Raw genomic sequence first — 17,089 nt, 5'->3', positions numbered from 1 at the left:
AAAGCACAGCGTGACACAGCATGTAATCCCAGCCTCTGCTATGCTACAGAGGTGAGGACACTAGAGTGTTACCTGCCTTCTCACTGCTCGCTTGGAAATAGGATTTCAGGAACAGAAAAAAGACAGAGGACGTGGAGCTCAGCAACCATTTAAAGGACAGATCTGAATTTTGCTAAGAAAAGGTCACACTGTTTTCTAAGTGCTCTCACTGAGTCTGAAGATGTCATTGTAATATGAGAAAACAAAATACAGTTATTTAGCGATTACTAAAAAAAATAACACAACCTACATATCCCATTCTTGCAGCATTTGTCCAATCAGAAATCTTTCCATGCCCTGTTTGTGATATGACTGATGAACAAGTATTATTCCCCAACCTGAAGGGTCTTTTAGAAAAGCTTATTCTTTTTCAAAATAACATTTGAAATCCAGTACACTTGTCCTTTCCAAAAGCGCATTTCCCCAGTCAAATCTATGGTATCCCCAAAGAAGTCATCCGTTTGTTTGATGCAAACATGAAGCATTTCTTCAGAACACCAGTTTTGAATGGAGGGTGGGGGAAAAACAGTAACATTTCAAAATATTCTATGCATGCATTTGTAATTAATCTACAGTCATTCCAGAAAACACTTCTAAACCCCACAAATCAGAACAGATATTCAGAATTCCTCTTATCCTTACAAAATACCCCACAAAAGAAGTGTTTCTTTCTCTCAAAGTTTCTCTTTTTTGAGACAGAACACTGCCCAAACAGATGAAGGTAGCATTAGTAGATGTAGTGGAATTTAAGGTACGTATAGCAATGCAAATCTTCTCTCTATGGAGAATAGGGCGGAATATTCCTGCACCGAGGGGTTATGCAGCCACAAGCACCATATGCATACGGTTATCAGCTGCAGGGGAAGCTTAGAACCAGCCCCTTTCTCTCAGCCTTCTAAAAACATTCTAGGTGCATCCTTGAAAAGGCATTGACTTTAATGGTGTAAAATTCAATAAGACTTGAAATTAACCTTTTAGTGCATCTTTCACATTCAATGTGAAATAGCAGAGCAGGTTGTGATGTGACATTTTTGTAGGTGAAAACATCAAAGGCAGCCCTGCCGCAGACTGATCTACCTTTGAACACCCAAGGGTATCTGAGACTGCCAAGTCTCTGTAGACTAGACAGAGAGAAAGAAAAAAGGAAGGGAAAGATCTAAGATATTCCACTATTTAAGGTGAAGTCATTCTAACTAGGATTTAATTCAATCTTTTACATTTTGTTACTGCTGGTGCTTTTTTTTTTTTTTAATACACAGTCAAAAGAGAAAGTCAGGATAAAAGGGAAAGAATATTATTTCTGACTGTCAGACCATAATAAGGCATAAATACATGAAAATTTAACTAGCACCACTTATTCTTTCCTTCCGCTTTAGCATTCATGCCTTAGGAATTCCTTTATATTGGAGTTATGCAATAAACAAACCAAAAAAGCAGCATCACAGCCTTTGAAAAAGCTGCACAAAGGTAAGCATCCATCTAACAACTCCAACTTCTGTACTAATGGACGCTGCCTGTTCCTGCTCTTCTCCCCACACACATTGTGGTCTCGTGGTGTTCTGGGGTGGGTCTTGCTGGCATTATTTAGTCTCTCTTGAAAGCACTCCTAACAGGACACATTCCTGTCCCTCGCTCTGGGCATAACAAGAAACGCCAGCCCAATTTCTGGCCTGCAGCTCCATCCACACTAAAAGGACACCTTCTGGTACATCAAGCCAAGCCAAGCCAGGGAGCTGTGACCAGCGAAGCCATTAAAAAAATCAAATATATTGTCATCAAAATGCTGCAGCACTGGATCCTACAAAGTTGCAAAGCACAGGGATCAATGGGAAAATGAGCACTACTTACTTAGGGGGTTCTCCCCACTGCTGAGTTCCTTTAATAACTTTTTTTTTTTGTTGTTCATCTTTAGAGAGGTCACCATTAAACTTAATAACAAAACAAAAAGCACATCAATCACATATGCCAGACATGAAATAGTTACTCCTCATTTTGCCAGTTCGGTGCAGCTTGGACTTCTAGTTCTAGACTTGGTACTTTCACCATAACAATCAGACATTATCATCTCACCTACAGTTAAAAAAAAAAACAACAAAAAAACCCTACAACCTTCCTAGTTCTCAGATCAAAATACTTAGATATTTATGGTCTTCTCTTTGCTTAGACTGTTAACTTAGACATTGTAAGTTTTCTCCAAATTCTGAAGGTCTCTCCAGATCTAATTCTCACTGATTTGATTTAGTCTTCAGTAGTTGATGCTTTTAGTCCCTTTTATCTCCATCTGCTTATCAATCCTACTTCTGTGTCTTTTTTTTTTTTCTTCCAATGATTTGTGGAAACAGGAAATAATCAAGAGGACCTTTTCAGACAGACTTCTTATTGTCAGTCCTGCTCCCCTTCCTATATATTCCTATAAAAATGCTACAAAAAGCATTTTATAGACTGTCTGCCTCAATCCCATGAAACCCCCTCGCAAGGTTTTTTTGTTTTTTTTTTTTAAAGGAATGACTTCATTTACAGCAGAGTTGGCAGTTAAACATAAGGTGCTGTTCTAAATAGGCAACTCTGTGACAAACCTTTGTTGCATAATATGCAACAAAATACCCCGATACGCCCCGATGAACCTTGCTCACTTCTGCACAGGCAATTGTTCACAGCAGAGCTCAGGCTGGAAGGACACTCGGGAGGCCTCTCGTCCAACCTCCTGCTCACAGCAGGATCAGCTGTGGGAGCAGATCAGGTAGTTTGTGGCTTTATTCAGTAGGGTCTTGAAAACCTTCAAGGCTAGAGATCACAACCTCTCAGGACAACCAGTTCTTCCCATATTTGATTGTCCTCATAAGGATTTTCCTTCCTTATATCTAACTGGAATCTCTACTGTTTCACCTTAGGTCCATAATCGCCACCCTCTCTTCCCTTGCACCACTGCCAACAGCCCATCTCCTTGAGAGCCTCCTCACAGGTATTGGAAGGTTCCTATTATGTCCCCTTAAGCTTTCTCTTCTCTGCAGTAATGCTGACTGAGATTTTGATTTATTCCCTTCTCAGGTGCTCTCAATATCTTCAAAAACTATCAGTGAATGCTGGAGGAAGGATAAAATGCTCTGTGAGACATGCAACTCAGTCTGCTTCTCTGCAGCCTGTTCTGTTTGAGGTGCTAGAGCGGGTGCTTGCCTCTTGTCTTTAGAGCGAGCCTTGCATGCTGCAGCTCCGTCAGAGACCTGGGCAGCCAGCTTAGAGGGACTGTGAGCTGGTACTCCTCCTCTGCTTCAGGGCTACAAGAGAGAAATCTAGGGACATCCACATTATTTTCCACAGCAAGGAACAACAAAGAAAATTATCATTTGAGGCAGAGGCTGAATTTGCCAGGTATGGCACCCATGTGAGAAATCAGCACCCTCTTCTGCTAAACCTGAGTGCTTTATTCGAAGAAATGGGCTATGACAAAAGGGCAGACTGAGGCTGAGTAAAGAAACAATCAAAACCAGAAGAGCTTAAAGAGATTGCTTAAAGAGATGATCCAAGAACCTCAGAACACCCACAGCAGACCGTACAAGCAGGTGGGAGAGCAGGAAATGGGAGACCCTATCTTTAAGTTTTAAAAGGCCCCATGAAGTTTATAAAACCCTCCAACAAGCTGCCTGTTCCCTAAGGAGTGGCTGCTTCTCACAGTGTTCACCAATAAGGCAGGGAGCAGCCCTGCATTTTTTCCTGGGGCTGGGGTCACAGACTGACACTGTGAAGGGCAGAGGTCTGCACATGGGCGCTGTCCCCACTCATCACACCTGGCTCAGAAACACAGGGGATCCAGAAGGCAGGCCCACCAACAACAGAGATGGCTTAGTCCAGAGGAACAAGACCAGGACTTAACAGATAAATGGCATGTGGCCATACATTAACCCAGCCTCCCAGAGACAGGGAGATTTCTATCTTACAAACACCAATGGCACTTCGAGGTTTTCTAAAGGTATAAAAGAACAGGCCACAAAGTACAATTGGGAGGAGAACAAAAGGGAACGGAAGACCAAACTTGCTGCTGCCTTGAAGTTGCGCACAACTTCCCTCACACAGAATAATCCAGGCTCAACCACGCCCCAACTTCCTTAACGAAAGGAGGCCTGCCAGGAGCCTCCACTAGAACAACTTCTCACCTTCTGCCAGAGCACGTGAAATTAAATGAACCACTTGAAAAAGGGATGAAATCTTAAATGGCTTCTTTTCCTGAATCAGCTTAAATCTATTTGAACTTACCTTCAAAAAGATCCAGAGATCTCACAATGAGGAAAATCATATGTATCATACAATTTCTTATGGTTCTTTCATAGTCATCAAGAGAAATAGAAGGCAACAGACAACTGAGAAGCGAGCTGGAGATATGGAGCCTTAGAAGAAGTTGCTAATTCTCGCCCAGCTTCCTCCCACATATTGTGATATCTTGACCTTGATTTTATCTCTATCACTGATAAGCACAGCAAAGATGTTTCTGATAAACATTTTAGTCAGTTTGTGGTGCCATAGTAAGTGTGGGGTGTGTCACATTCATTAAAAATCTGAACTGTTAAGTTTACGATCAAAACCGTCAGTTTTGATCCTACTTTAACACAGAACTCTGATATTTCTAAAAAACTTTTTAAGTTTTCATTGATGCACCTGTCATGCTCTCAGAATCATCTGTCTTAATAGCATGAGCTAGGTATTGACTGAGTGCTTCAACAAGCACAATCAGCCAACTCCCAGCAGACTGGTGCTTTCACCATACTTACTGAATCACACACTGAAATACCAGCCAAGGTTCCTGGATTCTACTATAATTCTTTCTCTTTTTATTGCACAACACCTGGAACTGCAACTTACTCTATCTGCTTCTCAGAACTGCTTTTTCCCACTTTGCTCTTAGCAGGAATAATTACTACCAGGAAAGAAAACAAACAAACAAACACCACTCAAAACATACCAGGCAACTGAATATAGAGGTTTATGACTCAAGTTTTATTTCCAATGACTCAAAAACTTAGCAGCATAGCACACCACAGTGCCAACAACTTACCAGTGCGCGATGATATGATCAAGGATGGAAATTTTCTTCATGTTATCTCTTCTTACCACTCTTTTGGGGAGGGATGGTAAGTTATATATAACTGTGTTATTTAATTGCAAGACAAAGGAACACAGAGCCTGTTGATGCAGCCCAGACCTGAGCTTAAATGGAGGCCCCAGCTGAGGATGGCCAGGGCAATTAGAGACTGTTAGTGCATGCAGGGCTCTGACAGGGTTTAATAAGCATTGACATCTAAATGGCTGGAGAAAAAAAGAAACACCTGAGCTTCCTCTGAATACAGAGCAATGCTTAAATAGAAATTTCTGCAACATGACATCGGACATATGCAAGTTGCAACTTTTCTTTTTCCAGAAAGCAGAAAAAGACTGAAAGGAGGCTTCTGAAAATGTAAAACAGCTCCCCTTATATATAAGGTCCCTTTCCTGCTTCTTTTGAAATACATGCTACACGGGTACTAGAAATAGTTCAGACATGAGGATTCTATTAGTGTGTTGCTCCTACAGTCTCTGCTTTGGCATAAAAAAGGAAGAAATAGAAATAAGGACTTCTCCTTTGAAGATGGGTACATGGCATGTGAGCAGGTGATTAGACAATATATCAGACACTCCCGAGAGTCTGATGTCTGCAGATAAGTGACTGTATGTTAACAAAATATATTATTGGTGCCTTCTACCCCTGTTAATTCTGTTATTAAATGACAGTACCCGGGGGCCCCTGCTTAAAGCCAGACTGGCATCCTACTGAAAACACACATATCACAAACCACAGGCCAGTCAGAAACATTTATAAGCTAGGACTAGATCCCTGTCAATACCAATTGTGGGCATTATCACTGGAGGCTGTTACTCTCACCCTCCGAACTGTACCTTGCCAGCAACCTCACAGCAGAGACAGGCAGCAAGCGAGGTGGGTCTCCCCCCTACCTCAAGGGTACAAATCTCTCCGGTACGTTTGGGGTTACCAAAGCCTAACTTGCAAATGGACCCATTATTAGAAACTGTTTTTTCAGAAACCTTTCCTGTTCCCAAAAGTTATACTATTAGAGGAGCTTCTTGAGGGAATCTGGGCTTTGACACCCAGAAAAGTTACTGGGAGCGCACAAAGTAATTAGAATTAATTGTTCCAGAATATAGGTATTTATTCTGGGTAGGAGCACAGTAACTTAAGGTATGAGGTTTAGTCACCTCACACTAGCCCAGGTTTCCTCTGATTTTGCAACAGCAGCCTCCTTGGCCAAACAGAGCCCCTGTGTACCCACCCTCAGTAGCCTCTCCAGCCACCAGCAGGTCTCCAAAGCCAGCTGGGCTGGTGGAAAACCTGTTGGCTAGCAGCCCTTCGTGTGAGGAGAGAAAACCTCACAGCAGTTCTTCTGGAGCAGCCAACATATGGCAACTTGCTACCCCACTGTTATTCTTTCCTGTGAAAGTGCCTCCACGAAGGGCACACTAAAGCAAAGGACCTCCTCTTGCACAAGGAGGCCTCACTGTCCAGGAAAGCTCAGGACCCGCCAGGGTGCACTGGCTGCTCCTACCCTTCTCCTGAGGCAGCCGGCAGGTTATGACCAATAAGCATAGCCCAAGGCTGACACCAGGGCTGTGACATGGCAACAGCTCCATCCAGCTGGCGGGCAGGAAGGACAACTTGCCGAGATCTAGCAAAGTCTCAGTACTTCAGTACCTGGGCACTGCGGGACCACACCAGCACAGATTTACAGGAGATACTAAAGAGTACTTCGAGTTAAAAAAGAGGAATTCAGCACACTGCTCAATCCAACTTCCTTTGTCAGACCACTTGCTAGCTCACAAGGCAAAGGCAATTCACAAGTGATCACACTGGCAAAAGCATGCTAGATAATGCATGCATGCCCTGCACTACAAAGAGCACAGGATTGTCTGTAAGCTTGTACAAGTGCTCTTTCAACAGGTTCTACCAACAAAACTTCTTTTTCCACTGCAGGCCGGAGACTGCGACGTGAAACAATCAAATGGCTCCTTTAGCCTGCTGTTATATTACAGCTAGCAGCACTCACCCGACAGAGCACAACACTTTGAACCACGTTACGTGGACCATGTACCAGAGACAGACTTTGGACACAGTACTGACTGCGTACGTTCCCTCTGACTTTCCAAGATCCTAGTCCTTTTGGTGGGTCAATATAAGGGACAGCTATGGATACAAAGAAAGATTTGTCAAAGATTGTACAGGAAACTTCCATGGGTTGTTTGAAGAATGATGAAAAGAACTTGCAAGTTAAGGAGCGTACCTGACTCCTTGATTCATTTACTGCATGCTCAGTTTAAAGAAACATTATAATTTTGTTTCTGAGCTAATTTAAGTGTTATTCTTCACTTCTCTCCTCAATTCTGTGCTGCCATCGCCAGACTGGCATCTAGTTATGGGCTGGTACAGATGAGAAAAACAAAATCCCAAATTATCTGAAATATCATTTGGATTAAATGGGAGATCGAATTTACCACTAAGATATACCTAAAGTCATACACACAAGTAGCAAGTAAAACTATTTAAAATGGTTGTTCAGGTTCAACAGCTGTCTGCCTTCAGCACTGAGAAAATATGGTCTCCATTAATAAAATGGAAAAAGAAAGAGCCATAGTCCTTTGATAGAGCCTAGTGCTTCCCACAGTTCCTGCATTTTACAGTAGGAATAACCCCAACAGTTCACAGTCAAACCCTTCAACACTGGTTAGAATGCTAGTAAAAATCCAAAACCTCTGGGGCAAAAAGAAAAGATGGAAAAAGCTCAGAAAACAGAAACTTTTACCCCACTCGAGGCCTCTGAGGCAAGAAGTGAAGCAGCTGCTTTCCAGTCACACAGGAGAACTGTGTGGGGAGCTAGGTACTAAACCGATGCCTCCACCATGTATTCCAGAAAAACTAGTCCTTGCTGCCAGCATAAGGTTTGTAAGGTGAGATATTATGGAATAGCCCTGTCATTTACCCCCCCCCCCCCCCCCCCCCCCCCCCCCCCAAAAAAAAAACAACAAAAAAACCCACTGAAATTAATAACACAAAGACTTTCTGAAAATCACAGTGCACAAACTTACAAATTCCTCAGTCAGCAACACGACACTAAGAGGTACTCACAGAGGTGTCATTTTCCCATTGTTTTAAACATATATACATGTATATAATTTTCTAAATAGGCCATACGTAGTAGTCAAAGAAAGTTATCTGTAGGTAAATCGTTAACAATTATGTATGGAAACTAGTTAACCAGCCACTCCATTACACGCTACTCTAATATAACAGGCATGACTTAAAATGATTGAAGATCCATGGGTACTTTCTGTCATTTCAAAAATTCAGTAGAGCTAATTGGTGCCTGAAGACAGTACGTTTCAGAATTTAAATGCCAATGTTAAATTGGAACAGTCTGCCATTGGAGGAGCTGCACAAACAAAAAAGTCAGCATACATTCTTCAAGATTCCTCTGACTTTGTAATGGGAAAATAATACCGAACTTAGAAAATCACTGCCACTGTAGTTACTAATAAAAAAGCTAGCCAAGAGCATATTACAAGAGGTATAGTGACCCAAAGGCTCTCCTAACACAGCCAGAGCATCTCTTCAGAGCCTTTGGCCTTCTTGTTGAAATGCTAGATTTGTGAACCGTGTGCGTTTGTGTACCCAGATGTTTTCATGGCCCAGCCAATTGTTCCACACTGTACTCCTTGCTGCAAAGTAGCAGTTCAGGTAGCATAAGAAATACAATGGAAAAGAGCTGTGCATTGTATTGCACTGCATCTACATTCCTTACTACTACAAATCAGGAACAGCAGTGAAATTGTAAATGTAAGCTCCAGATGCAGGTAGCATGGCATATCTATCTGTGCTCATCATGCCATGGGGCAAAAAAGGAGAAAAATGAAAATATAACTAACTTGCAATAATCATTTCAGAAGTATAAATGACATAGGCTATTTATGAGCCACTTCATTCTTTGGAGTTGTTACTACCAGTCATCAAGCTCTCGAACAACAGCACCCAAGTGCAACCAACCTTAACAAAGGCAGGGTACCAGGCTGGACAAAGCAACAGCAATCCTGCCTCAAACCCAGCAGGGGAAGGCGTCCTGCAGAATGTTTGTGTGCAGTGACCTCACAATCTGTCCCTGTCTTTTGTTATCGTTACTTGTTAGCTTTTTTGAAGGAAAGGTAGGTTTGCTACAACAAATGCAGAAGTATTTTCCAACTTCCCAAGCAACATCTAAATATGCTTCAAAGGAGTTAATTCATTTAAAGCAAATTAGGCCCAAACCAATAAGAATGGGAAAAAAAAAAATCCTGAAATAATCTATTTTGAAAGCATGGTGGGAAGAGAAGCAAAACCAGAGCAGGGACAAATGGCAGAAACAGATCACAAATTTCTTTCACAACATCATAATAAGAAAGGGAGACAAGACAGAGGGAAAAGGCTGGTGCATCCAGGGAGGGAAGAAGGGGTGAGTGGAAACAGCTGGAATTGCTCAGCTGTGTCAACATTCGGCTGTTTCACAGATTGACTAGCAAAGTGTCATCTGAAACCAATTACATTCCCAAAACCCCATGGACCCAGTTCATAACATTGATTAATCCACATTGTGAAAACGTCCCCAAGCAAAACTAGAACAGCTGTCGGCCCTTGGAGCTCAGAAATAGCATTTGACTTTAAAAAAAATGAAAAACCATGCAAACTCTTTAATACTATCTTTATAAACTACAGAAGATCATGCATCTGTTTCTAGTGATTAAGAGCAGAAAAAAGATAGCCACTTCTTTATACCATTGCTTTTCCTGTGTTACCATGGTGGATGATAGAGAAGGTTGTCAACATCAGAGCCAGGCCAGTGCTAATCCCCACAAAGCACCTGCCTAAGAACTAACACAGTAAAACTCCTCGAGTTGCCTCTTCCTCTTGCACACCCAGGGGAACTGCGATTTAATTTGTGCAAGATGGAAATTTCCTGTCCCCACTCTAAAGGCACCGAAATGATTATCTTCAAGCAGATTACATATTCAGAGATCACCAACTGTACTTTGGAGCCTCCCGACCCTGCTCTCCCTGTAAGTCAATTGATACACCCACATGAGGCACAAGGCGGCTCCGACAGCATCCCCCTGCAGCTCCCCTCCACAGCTCTTTGACAGCCCCAACACAGATCAAGTGTCCCAAAAAGAAAAGGGCTTTCCGGAGTAAGCCATGGCAGCACCAGCACAGCCCTCCCATCAATTGCTACTGAATCCCATGGGAAAAGCTTCGTGTTTTTACAAGATGACTTTGGGGCTGCTAACCTCTGACTGCGGGGGGCAGATAATGCAGATCCTCCCAGTACTGACAGGACATTTCACTGCAGACATCTTCATGGTCCCACAGACCTGAGCACGCAAGGTGCTTGGCAGCACAGCCACGTTCCTTTCACAGCCATGCTCTGTCCATCCACGCTGCACCAGAGCCCAAGAGCTCCTGCTCAGAGCACCTTACCGGCCATGGAGACTTATTTTAGCTGTCACATTTCACAAGTGGATCAGACAGATTCTCACAAGTTATAAAATATTTCCAAGCTCACCAACATCACTGCAAGAACATCACAACAAATAGCAATGGAAGTGTGCAAAAATGAAGTGAAATCAAAAGAAAGTAAGAAGGCATGGGAAGACTTTCAGTCTTCACAACTGTCAATTAAACACAAGACTGCAGGAAAAAAACTTTTTTTTGCTTGCACATTAATCAAGTCACTTCAATAAAGAGGGTATTTTTATATGAAGCTCACTGTATTTTTTTCAGACATATTTATTTTATCAGCTATTCTAAAATAAAGTTTAAAGGAAGAGGCTCCACCAGCTACTCTCAGAGATGAAAAGCTCTTAACACTTCAACCTGCAATATTATTCCCGCAATTCTATCAGCAAAAATTGCTGTCACCGTGTAACATCAAGAGAAATTTTGTGCTGTATTTACATTTCTCTTTCCTAGCTTCAGAGCAGGAAATAGTCAGCCTGACAACACAGGTACCACAGCATCAGTCCACAGATACAGAGGCGCACAAATCATATTGTTACTGTATGATTCCAACCAAGATAGTGCTGAAGTCACAATTCCTTTCCCAATGAACACTTGGCATTCTTGGTATAACTCACTTCCTACAATCTTATCAAAGAGTTCATGGATTCAAATACAGATGAATTTATCTTTCAGATTAACCTTTCTGTCACTCGCCTTTCATGCTTTAATTTCTAGGAACATATCACAGATGAAAAACTTTATTTAAACTTCAGTATTTTGCAATCAAATATGTAAGATAAACAAAATGCAATGCACAGGATCAACTATACCTCTTAGCTAACTTTGGAAAGAAGTTATGCTATAGTCGTTATACGTTTGAGGACAATAGCATACTGTTGAAAGAATTTATATTCCTAAAGGTAAACACTTTTTCAAATTCAAGAATGATTTTTTTTTTCAATTCATTACAAAATACTCCAGCAACAGTTAGTTGCTGATTGCCAGTGGACACAGCACAAAAGCTATCATCATCCTTTGGTATAGGTTTCCAAGCCCCAACCAGAATCAGCATCCAGTATCTCAGGTGCTATACAGAGTAACATCTCATCTTTAGGCCCCCTGTTTTGCTGGGTACCGGGAGTGCATCTGCCCAAGGGAGCATTATTCAAGCCTACAAAATCACATCACATTTGTGTGTGCTTGTTAAGTGTATGCCAGTGTAAGATGCACAGATATAGAAATCACAAAAGCAAAATCCTACTTCACACCTACGCAATCTTGTGAAAGACTTTCACAAACTGTTCTCATTTCCCATAAATGTCGGAAATAAAAAATAGTCTCTGGATCTAATATTTCATATTCTGCAATAGGAAAGAAACATAGACAGTAGCATTAAGTACAAATCAGAAGATTGTGACAACACAGCAAACCCCAGATCAGATGGATGGTCCATATGTAGCAGAGCCTGGCTTTACACATCGACCGACAAACAAACTTTAAAGAACAACAGAGGAATTCAACAGCTACCAGGCAGTATATTCCGTACTGTTGAACGTGCAAGCGCTAACTTACATTTTCTGACCTCCGTAACTTATAATCCTCTCATAAACTAAGTTGAACGATTCATAATATTTGTCTTTAAACATGTAGAGTTAAAAGTTGCAACCACTTCCACCTTATTAAAATCCAACATGAGAAAGTGAAATAATTTCCCAAGTAACTCTTACACTAACAATGGCTGGATTCACATGAGTAACTAATAGTAGCTAACAAACTGAGAGAATAATATACAAGGTATTCTTACGATTATCATGACAAAAAATAGTACAAAGACTTGCAGAATTAGGGCAAAGTACAAAGAGGTCCTCAAGCTGTATCAGACATCCATAAATTCATAGAATTTAAGTCAAAAAGACCAGTGGGATGACCTATTCTTGCACATTGTAAAATGTGCTTATCCTAGGTTGGTGCATTTTACATCATTAACCCCCGCAGTAAGCCCCATAAAAAGTATTTCATCAAAACGTTTCTTACAGAAACGCATCCAAGCTCAATCTGAAGACCTCAAGACATAGTGCATCAGCTGTTCCTCCTAGTAATTCCTTCCAATGTTTAACCACATTCGGTGTTGAGCATTTTTGCCTACTCTCCAGTTTGAATTCATCTGCTCCAGCATTCAGCTGCTGGTTCCCATTTCGCCTCTCCATCAGATTAAATATAGTCCCTTTAGTATCTAGTCTTTTCTCTTTCTGAAGATTCTTAAACAGTTACCCTACAGACTCCTAGTTTTCTCACTGATGAATGCAAGAAAGAATGCTCCAACTGCTTGAAGACCATTTTCTCCTACCCCAAATATTTCCAAATGACTTCCTGAACCTTACCCAATACTTCAATGTCCCTCCTAATATATGATCCTAGAATGTAAGGAATTATTAAAATACCAGTCTTGCCAACATACAGAAGCATATAAGGAGGTAAAGCCTCGCCTCTCTCTGTATCTCATTCCCATTGACACAAACAAGCATTGCATCACTTTTTCCCCACTAGAAGCCTGTGGTCAGCTGTTACCTGAGAAGAGCATCTCTGCTTTGCATGATACAGTCTTCTCCCACTCAAACATTTAGGGTTTTTTAGGGAGTTGATTTACATAAGCCTCCTGCTTAAAGAGGCAAAACAACTCAGAGCTCTCTGTGTGAAGTGTCATTACTACTTCATCTATCTCGCTTTCAGTTGCTTTTTGTGCTACCTGGAAATAAAGTGTCAGTGATTCAGATCAATATTTCTGTTGATTATTTGGAAAAAATCCAAGTGTTAAAACTAGTCCTGATCCTTATGGTATCCCTGCACCAGCTTGCACCGAGTCTCCATGACTGTGTCTGAGATACGGCAGTTAGCCAGAGCCACATTTAGTGCACAGATTGCTGCAACTAAAGCAGAGCTCACAGGAAGAAGCAAGAAGGAACTTCAAATAAATCCTGGTGAACAAAGTGCATTCGATCCCCCTCACTGTGACAGCATGAAGAACTGTTACAGATAGGAACTGCAGATGAGTTTCAAGTCCCGAAGTTCCCAAAGCCAAGAATCACATTTGTAATATAAAGGTGAGATCCACTGACGTGAACTAGTAATTAAGACAATCAGGAATTCCTAGCACCATCGGTAAGTCTTTCTCATTCCAAGTTTTCTGAAGAAATATGGATTGGCACCACAGATTGGTGATCTTCAAGGGTCAAGTGTTGAAGAGGAGGTATGAAATGGGTGACTAAAATAAGCAAAGGAGAACAACAGAAGGAATCAATGTCTTCCCAAAGAGAGTAATGACCATATATAGTATGCCTTTTTTTATATATAGCTGATATGTGCCTGAAATCTGAGGACCCTTCATCAACTCTGTCATCAAGTGGTATTTCCCAAATGGAGATTTGGGTGTTCAGTGAGTGCCAGCAGATATTTATTTGAGCTTTTGAAAGCATAACTGCTCTATTTGTCCTTACAGGGACCATTACACCAAAGAGTATTTTGTAAAATTTCCTACTGACTGCAGGAACTCAGGCCAGCAAGATGAAATCTGCTATGACCATCGCATTACCTCTCTGTACTGGCTTAGAACTGCAAGAGCTTCCCATGCAGGTCACCCACCCGGAACCAGAGAACTTGGACAGCTCCTTGACCTCAGACATCCTCTGAGATTTCGCCGGGCACAACACACACTGGAGTGAGTTACCAGGTTTGAACGCCTTTGTAAAATGCACATGGATCAAAACCTGCATGTTCACAACATACACCTTTAAAAATATGCCCGCAGGCTTGATCTGTAGTATCAAGACCCACAATTGTAACCACATAACAATATAGAAATAATAGCAATACTGAAAAACAAAACTAGTGGATGACAGTTCTTCAGATGGCCACATCAACATCTGCCCTTCCTCTGTGGTTAAAGTGACTGAATTTTTGCCTCCTCAGCCTCTGCAGTAGGACACAGTGGACTGCATCAGAGCAAAGGCAGCACCTGTTAATACAGCACCTGCCCCCACCCAAATTTAATGTTTAATCACTGCTAAAATTGGAACAGAAATTGCCTAAATAACAAAATGGTGCACAAACAATACATAAATATATATATTCTTCAAAATGGTCTTGAGACTAGCAATTTGCAAAAGGAGGGAAATGCCAAGAAAGTCATCAACACTTTTAATTGACTTTTTTCTTTTCAATGTCTAGAGGAAAAAAATATGTAGCAATTTAATGTAAGATGAGGAAGCTACCTATGATTAAATTTAATCAGTTTGGATTTAATGCTGCAAGAGCTTTCTTTCCTCTCCTCTAAACAAAGTCACAACTGCCCTGACTGTGTCTCATGCAGCCTCCTAGTGCCCACAAACTGATAGGAACCTGCAGGCAGGCAGTACAGACCAAAATAACCTATCAATTCAATAACCCAGCACCCGTGCTCCACAGACTAAGGCTAGAGGGCAACTATGGCACCATGTATGATCTGAAGTTAGCTTCAGAGGAAGGACTTGCAGATGCAAGATTTCTTGTTTCCCGTGCCTACTTCCAAGCACTGGCCCTCCCAGCTCATCTTTCTAGTGCTGATTTTTTTCCAGAAATGCACTCCCTATAATAGGTGGTGCTTTTGTTCCTATTTCTCTTTCACCTTTTCAAGCCGCAAATTTTATAGACAGTCAACAACCCCCAAGAGCTAAATACCAAAGCACATATTTGAGCGGAGCAGGATCTGTTTGTTTGCTGAGTTTTGCAACCAGGTTAGCTTCCTGGTTTACATCTCGGTATGAGCTAGCCTTGGTACACAAATGGGTTTTCCAATGTATATGCTGATAAAGTGACCAAAAGAATCCACTCAAGGACTTGCTTCAGATTACACACCGAGTAGAAAACAGCTGTCATCTGGGCGTACATCGTAATGGCATGTGAAAACAGCCATGACACTGATTTATCTACTTTTCCCCGTAAAACATCATTTTACAGATAGCCATCATTTATTAACACTTACAACACTTAAGTTCGCTAAGTTAAAATGCATTTTAAGACATACTTCGACAAAAAAAAAAAAGCCACTGTGAGGGAGTTTGTCTACAATTGTATGTTGCCCAAACATATCATCATATGCACCAAAGGTTTTATCCCACAACACAAGCCTCTGCAAGAAGGAAATGTTTCCTGTAAACGGGAATAGTATTTTGAAGATTTCTAGAAGCTACTGAAAGTACACAGATAAAGTAAAATTGAACTACAGCACTTAATCATAGAAATGCTAAAAGGAAAATTAAAAAAAAAAACAAACTTTTTTTGACAGCATGACCCAAAAGGTCATATAACCCAAGTTATTTTCAGGTCTGTTACAAAATTACACCAGCTGTCCTACTGTTGTAAAAACAATACTTTGCACAGAATTAATACATTTTATTTTAAAACCTTGAAGCCTGTTAGTAAGTCACTGAAGAAGATATGATTGTCTTGTTATTGTCAACATGCCCACCCACCCAATCAACCTTCAAAACATCAGAATTCACTTTACTCCCACTACTCCTTGATGTAAATTATTCTCCTATTAAATAATTCTCTTTTATTGTTATAATCATCCTTTCCTATCTTGGATGAATTGCTCTCATCCTAACATGACCGAGTTTGATACTACTACTTAAAAAAAAAGAATTAATCAGGAAAAAACACAAATGACTGGGGAGAAATCCTTGTCCCCCTCCAATATGGCAAAGCTCTCACTGTCTTCATTACGTTTCATCCTTTCCCCTGCATGATTTAAGAACATCCCCATAACACAGCCAGATACATGACACTGGAAATAGTAGCCATTGCTAACAGGTATCACCAACTCATTTTATACATTATAGCTGAAAGTAGCACTGGCACAGAATGTCGCAAGTTTACTGCTTTGCTTCAGAATACAAATCTCCCTCCCTAGGTCATCGTTATGAGCATCCCCAAGGGTGGCATTCCTTGGAACCATTTTATGAGTCCCACTACCCAAAAGCAAACATACACTGTGTGCCTTCCTGGCCAAGGGACCGAGTCGTTCACCAATATTTGTTCGCTAATCCCACATCATGTCACTAAGGCAAAGTAAATTTGTTCTCTCTCTGAATTCTTCTTCTCATTCTCACCTAAATGGGTACCTTTATGCCATTAAGTTGTTATGCCAATAAAGAAACAGTGAAGGTACCATGAGAGTTAGACTGTATATGCTACCTCCTGCAAACATGTTCAGCACACGAAGAACAGATTTGCTGGCAGGAAACTGAAGATCTTTCCAAAGCCAGATCCCTAAACAGAAAGGCATGAGTTCTGCAGTAGGCATGCACCACAAAACTGGGGAGCTGTTCTCCTTGATAATAATCATTTCAATTGTTTTCCTGTTTCAGGAAGTATTATAAAAGCAGCCTGTCTTTCTAAAACTCGCACTCAGCAAGTATGGTGGCCAGAGGTACTGCTTAGGCTTAGATTGAA

At 41.2% G+C, this 17,089-nt stretch overlaps 1 protein-coding gene across 4 annotated transcripts in view; it reads right to left on the bottom strand.

Moving 5' to 3' along the window:
- The window catches only part of RORA (RAR related orphan receptor A), a 414,152-nt gene that overhangs the window by 279,368 nt on the left and 117,695 nt on the right, over positions 1 to 17,089 (bottom strand). The window lies entirely within an intron of this gene.

The sequence above is a fragment of the Anser cygnoides genome, chromosome 11, assembly GCF_040182565.1.
Source record: "Anser cygnoides isolate HZ-2024a breed goose chromosome 11, Taihu_goose_T2T_genome, whole genome shotgun sequence".
In the NCBI taxonomy this organism is placed as follows: Eukaryota; Metazoa; Chordata; class Aves; order Anseriformes; family Anatidae; genus Anser; species Anser cygnoides.
Note: the sequence above shows the minus strand (reverse complement) of the source record. Positions and strands in the feature narration are given on the sequence as shown.